This window comes from Papaver somniferum, unplaced genomic scaffold (assembly GCF_003573695.1).
Source record: "Papaver somniferum cultivar HN1 unplaced genomic scaffold, ASM357369v1 unplaced-scaffold_35, whole genome shotgun sequence".
Taxonomy (NCBI): Eukaryota; Viridiplantae; Streptophyta; class Magnoliopsida; order Ranunculales; family Papaveraceae; genus Papaver; species Papaver somniferum.
This window is the reverse complement of record NW_020645971.1, coordinates 2,622,243-2,629,329: the sequence shown is the minus strand read 5'-3', so window position 1 is coordinate 2,629,329 and position 7,087 is coordinate 2,622,243.

Here is a 7,087-nt window from a genome sequence, read left to right as displayed (position 1 = left end):
TTTGTAGTCAGAATTGGTAGAATTCTCTTTCATATGAACCATTCACTCAATATAAGTGCCAACTCTGATGCTAAACCTACTTTAGCGCACATCATAAAATTACAAACCCTCTGGAACCCATTTTTGGCGGAGTTGTCCTAAGATTGTAGCTGATTTCTACCAATTGAAAGAGTACTACCATGTGATTTTTTCTAATAAGCTAGATCTGGAAGCATCTAAAATCCTTCAAATACCAAATTTTATGCAGAGAGATTACAATACAAGAAGATCAAGAAGAACCAGATAATATGGTTTGGTCTCCTTAAGTAAAAGGGGGCTTCAGACAGAGTTTAGGAGAGGAGCACTCTTTTGAGGTATATACTATATACTAGGGGTTGGGAAACTACTTTTAAACCTTTCAAGAATCCATCCTTGAAGCTAAGGGGGTTGGTAAGGAAGAAAGATTTAATATATGCACTTTAGGAAATGAATTAATTTTAGATATGAAATGAGGAGGTTATCCACTAGCGAGATGGTTGACATGAATGGCCTTGCGAAGACATCGAAATTGGGACGTATCCTTTGGTGAGCTTTTGAGTTTTGATTGCGGTTTCAATTTTGTTTCTTTATTTGTTCCCCTGGATTTTTCTTCCATGGTTAAAAGCAATATATGTAACTTTTTCGTACGTGGTTATCGATTTTTTGAATTATATGGATATATTATATGTAAATTTGTGATAAGAAAGAGAATAAGTTGTGCCTATTTTGAGTCAATCTATAACGCCAATTATACGACTTACTTCTTATTGTCCGCAAACATCTAGATTATGTGCAAAAATTGGTCTTTTAAGTGTTTGACAATTGAAAATCCTAAAGCACCAAAGAAGATGTTTACGCACCAAATGAATCGAGAACGAGATTAATGTATGCCCGTGCCATTATGGAACGGGTTAAGCCCTAGTCATCATAAACAATAAGCCTATGCCAAAAATGATACACATATCTTGATTAATATCTTATCAACTAGTATGACTATTGACGAGACTACGCCTCTTCAACAATCAGGGAACTGATGTTGATATATGAAAGAGGGAGATGCGCAAACAGAGTTCTTTTAGTTAGTAGCACTGGTCATACCATTACAAGTAAATTCACTACTTGGCCAGGAGGCCACTACACGATCTGTAAGCCCGAGTCCACGAGGGGACTTGGGGACTCGACCAGGTCCAAAAGGGGGTATGTTCCTCTCTAAATATAATATCCAATGGTAATAAATATAATTAAGAGGTCAAGGAGAGTAATAAGTTGTTTATCAAGGAGTCAAGGTTAGCTTATTAAGGAAGGAATGTGTTTTTGCAATAAGGAAGGAAGAAGACACGTGTCTCAAGGAGGTGATAAAGGAAATTCTATAAAAGGGAAAGGAAGTGACATCTGAAAGGGGATTTTTCTCTCTCTTTATTTCTCTTTCTCCTATTTTTCCTTCTTACTCCTAAGAGGAATTGGGCATGTTGTGGTTACGACTAGGATCTATACTACTCTTTCACATTTGACCCTAAAACATATACAAATTAGTCTCATAACCTACATGTATAGGTTGGTTGTAGGTAATGCATTTAACAATTCAACCTCCTTAATTTGTTATCAGAGAAAGCAACTCCAGAAGCCCATTCGCAACAACTTAAATATTGATAAATGAAGAAAGGCCAATCCGAACATGTTCATAATAAACATCAAATAATCAGTTTTGTGTTGTTAAGCAACTCAACTATAGACAGATGCAATACCATGCATATACTTCAACACCAGTGTCATTTTTATATTTTTATTGGTTTAACTTGATACTACCAATAATAAAAACAATATTATCGTCCAAAGATATCAATAAAAACATCAATGAACTTGAATACAAAAATTTGTAACACATGATGCAACCACATAAATTAGAACTTTATAGGTGCTTAGTTTACCTAGAAAATGTAAGCAATAACACATGATGTACTTGGATAAATAAAGAAACTATACATGATGTACCTGGATGCATTCAGTTGCTATCAATTCTTATTTCACTTTAAGTAATCAACATATGATGCAACGAAATACATCAAGCAATAATCAACATAGGATGCAACCCAGATACATCAAGAAATTACACAGGATGCACCTGGATACATCTAGCATTGATATTGTTATTCTTATTTCAGTTTCAGCAATCAACACGGGATGCAACACAGATACATCTAGCAATAACACAGGGTGCAATACATCTAGTGTTGCTATTTATTCTTATTTTATTTTCAATAATCAAAGGATCATGCTCAAAGATATATCTAGCAATAACACAGGAAGCACCTGGATACATTTAGTGTTGCTATTGTTATTCTTAACATAGGATGCTCCCAGTTACATCTAGAAATAACACAAGATGCATCTGGATACATCCAGTATTGTTATTTTATACCAAACGTAACCAAGTATGTATACATATTCATCTGTGTCAAACAAATATTAAAGAAATTTTCTTCCAAATGTAAAGAAATATTTTAACAAGATGCACCTAGGTAATTTGGAAATACTTTAACAGGACTCACCAAATGTGGGGAAATATTTTAACCGTATTCCATTTGAGTTCTTCTAAAGCCAAAATTATGATGTTTATGTAACAAGTATGTAAGAAACTATGTACCTATGTGCATCTAAGATGAATAATATGGTCAGTTTACTTACAATTATATTTTACTTACAATTGCATATTATTAACATAAACTACGTACCTAGGTGCATCTAAGATGTACGTAAATAAAAAAAAGAGAGATCAAACTTACGAGTTCTAGGACTAACAACTAGAGAAGCAAGTCTTCGTTGATCATCCTGTTAAATTGATGGAAGAAAATTCACTAACTCGCTTGAATTTGAGAAATTAGGCTTTAGAAGGAAAAGAATTAGGGCATTTGGGAACCCAATCATCTGATGATGGTGGTGTTTTTATTGATGGTGTTGTTAGGGTTTTTTGTGGTAGAGAATGAAAGTGGAGGGAGATGATGTCGTGGATTTGTATTGGTAGAGGCGGTGCTGGAGATTGTCGAGGTAGAGAAATTGGTTGATTGTGGCTCTGGTGTTAGTGGAGATGGTGGTGGAAGTTGGGATAATGGTTTGTTAACGAAGAAGATGGCGGTGGAAGAAGAGAAAGAATTATTTTTGGGAACCTACAGAAGAAACTGAACAAGGATATAATAATTTATTTTAGAATAAACTATTAATTGTCCATTCTACCCAAACCCATATTTTAGCCATCCAGCAGAACCTGAATTAAACTTTTCTTGGGCAAATAGCCCATTTTCTGAAAAATAATATAGATTCAAGCCAAAAAGAGAAAGATATCAAGTTTTTGAGATTTTTTAATACTTTTCTTAACACCCAATGAGTACCCGGGATTTTTAAGGGGTCCGGTTTTGAGTCCATAAACTTAGGAACCGGACCCGACCTTTATAAGTAGGGTTCTGGTCCGGGCCCAATGATAGTCTCTCTCATCTTTCCATGTATTACACGATATGATTTTTTACTCTCATCTGGAAAAAAACTGTATTATTTTCGGATTAAGTTTAGTTTATATATTATGTTTATTAAAAAAGAAAAAAGGTTAAGTTTTAGAGATCGAAGAACCACTGAGTGGTCCATGTTTTTCGTGCTCCTTTCTACCACAAAGGCAGAGATTGGAACCCCGTAATTATCAATTACCTCTTGTTTGAAGAAGTTTGGACGTAATATTGGGATCACTATCTACCTATTAAAAAAAAGATAAAATTTATAGGGAGACTCTTTCCCGTAAAAAGCGGCCCACTAGGCTGGAAAATGACTTTTCCACTGGAGGCTCTATCGAAAGAAAAATCAACAACCTAAAAACTCAATCCCATCTCTTGCTCTGGAATAAAAGTAGCACCGATGGAATAACTTTCACCTAATTAATTTTTTCTTATTATCCCATACCATGTTCCCAGAATTGACTATTATGAACATGAGGTTAGTCATGAACATGAACAATGTGCGAGTGATACATGCGGAAATAAGGAAATCACTTTGTCTCAAACCATTTTCTTCCTATTATTCTCTTTTTACTTTTGTGAAATGTTGTCTAAGAGTTCCCATTTTTTGGTGATCAAAGGATGATAGCAAATCTCCCTAACTATAATGGCCTAACACGCCTGGTTTCTTTTCTCCTTGGAAAGACAGATGTGAATATGGATATTAAGGTTAAAGACGTGGATAAATATTTGATAATTTAGAACGCGCGATTGGGGTATATTGAAACTAATTAGGGGATATAAATTACTTCCCCCAACCAATAGTGTTTGCTAAGAAGTATTTTCTGGAGAAAAAAATTAGTACCCTTCCCTCAAAATAAAAATCTAAAAACTTAAAATCAAAAAACAAAATCATATCCCCCATTTCCATCTTCACTTCTTATTAATCTCTTTGAGGTTAGGGTTTTGAAATCCGAATATTCCTCATTCCCTTTCAAATTCTAAATTTTCCCCGCTCCCTTTCAAATTCTCTTCTCCTTCTCTGTCGGCTCCTCACTTTGAAAACGATTTCTTTTTTTTTTTTTTTTAAATTCAGAAGTGATGAAGACCATGCTGGAAGTGATGAAGACCATGTCAATAATGATGAAGACATGCCGGAAGTGATGAAGACCATGCCGGTAGTGATGAAGACCATGTCGGTAGTGATGAAGACAATGCCGGAAGTGATGAAGACCATGCCGGTAGTGATGAAGACCATGTCGGATTTTTTTTAAACATCACCGGAAGTGATGAAAACCATGCCGGAAAATGGTGTCGGCATGCTTGGTAACTAACATTCAATGCCGTAACTAAATGCCGGCATGCTCGATAGAAATCTATCAATGCCGGTAGTCAAGTGAAAAAATTTAAGTTTCCTGGATACTTTACATCATGTGCCGGCAGAGAAATTTAAGCAACATACTATGCCGGTAGCAGTACCGGCATGCTCAAAAATTAATTAACTGTGCCGGAAGACTGGTTAAAATTTAAGTTTCCTGATTTGATATTTGGATCTCGTTTTCTCCTTTTCCTCTATCCCCCAATTAATTTCAATATCCCCCCATCGCGCATTCTTTTTTTATGGGGGCATGGGGGACAAATTAGAAGTTGGCATGTGTTTTTTTATATTAATCGATTCAACTAATTTTGTTTCCAAAAATACTAAAGAAAGAATATAACCAATTAAGATAACCCATAATTTCTGGATATGGATCTTAAGGTTAAAGACGTGGTTTCATTATGTATAGAAACAAAAGAATTTCTTTTAAGCATCAGACCTCCTTTTCCGAAGATCCAAAATTTAGTTTATGTGATTTCTGGATTTAGCGTGTACGTCACTCTAAGATCCGACTATTGAGAAGTTAATTTATTGTTCTTATTGCTTGGTTCAATTCATAGGTTATGGTTCTTCATTTATGTAAGTGAATGAAACATTTTATGGTTGAAATTGTCATGGAGAACTGTTAATGGTGGTTTTTAGTATATGGCGAAAACTGTAAAAGTATGCTTACCTGACCCTGCATCAGAAGTAGTAGACCTTGAAATGTTTATATTCCGCAAGGAATTTGAAGAATATATCAGAATCTGATGAGTGTCTATGTCTCTCTTCATGTTATATTGAAACTCAAGCTCCTAGATGAATTGTTCACTAGTATAGAGCCTAATGAGTATTTAAGCTCCTAGTTGCATTACTCACTAATGTCGGAGCCTGACGAGTATTCATTCCATGCTATGTTCCCAGCCGAACTCTTGATTTTGACATGACATGATAAAAATGTTCGCTCGCAACTGAGCAGCATGAATTTCCCGAAGTGTCAGGATTAAGATATGCATGGAAATACTCCATTAGGGGCACGCAAAGTTATGATGCCCTCTGTAAAATAATTAGTGATTTCTGTATCAATATGCGAAATTCACCAAAAATTAATTGGTTTTGCGGCAACCCGCAAAATTCAGTTCTTTAATCTAATTTTATCAATTTGCAAAAAATAGGTTTTTCCCACCCTGCACGATAATTCGAAACCCATTGGTCGAAACTAAACCTAGGCAAACTAGTAGATTGATCCATCACGAAGCTAGTAGGAGCAAGATCCTACCAAAAATCAAAAAGCAAGAAATAAAGAGGAATTGCAACAAATAAGAGCAACAACAAAAGGAGGCGTGGCCGCGACACGCTCCATGTTGCTACTTGCCGGCCCCCTCTTCCCACCGACCAATCAGATCGCTCCAAAAGCGCCATTGGAAGTTGGTTGGTCGACACACCTAATTCCTTAAGGAATTAAACATAGGCTGCCCATGTCAGTCTCAAAATAATCACGGCCCCACGATTTGGCCAGCCGATTCAACAAGCTTGGCCTCCTCACAGCAATACCGAGCAAACTCCATGGTGTCCACCGGCGGGCCCACTATCATCCCAGCCAATCAGAATCTTCTTAGCCCGCCAGTAGCATCCCTGATCGTTTGCCAGAGTTAGGATGGTCGCGCTGTTGAAAGAGAAGCTCAGCGAGCTAAGACCAACCATAACGGTCTCAAACCCATCACATCCGTCCAACTTATCCAGCCTAATTGGACGGTTTATATCTTCTTTAGAACGATCAAAGAAGTATAACTCTGGTCACCGGCGACTCGCCTCCATACCTTGTTGATCGAACTACACATATGAATCCAGGAGTGCGTCAAACTGCTTTCCCAAAGTAGGGTGATCGCGCGCTTTTTAAACCCAAATTAGGTCAGAGGCATTACACAACTGCCGCAAATTGATCACGACTGTCTATCTTCGCCAGCCTAGTCGGACGACCTAGATCTAATTTCGGGCGGCTAATGAGATGCTGGCAAGCTCGCCGGCAAACCATCTTTATGTGTACTTAATCGACTTGTCCAAATCAGCGACGAACCCCCGAAATCGTTTGGCTAAAGGTAGGTTGGCCACACGGCTTTAAACCCTAAAATTCAATCAGCGGCAATGTACAACTTCCGCAAATCATGTCATCCGTCCAACTTCGCTAGCCTAGTCAGATGGCTTATATTTAATTTCAAATGGCCAATAGGGT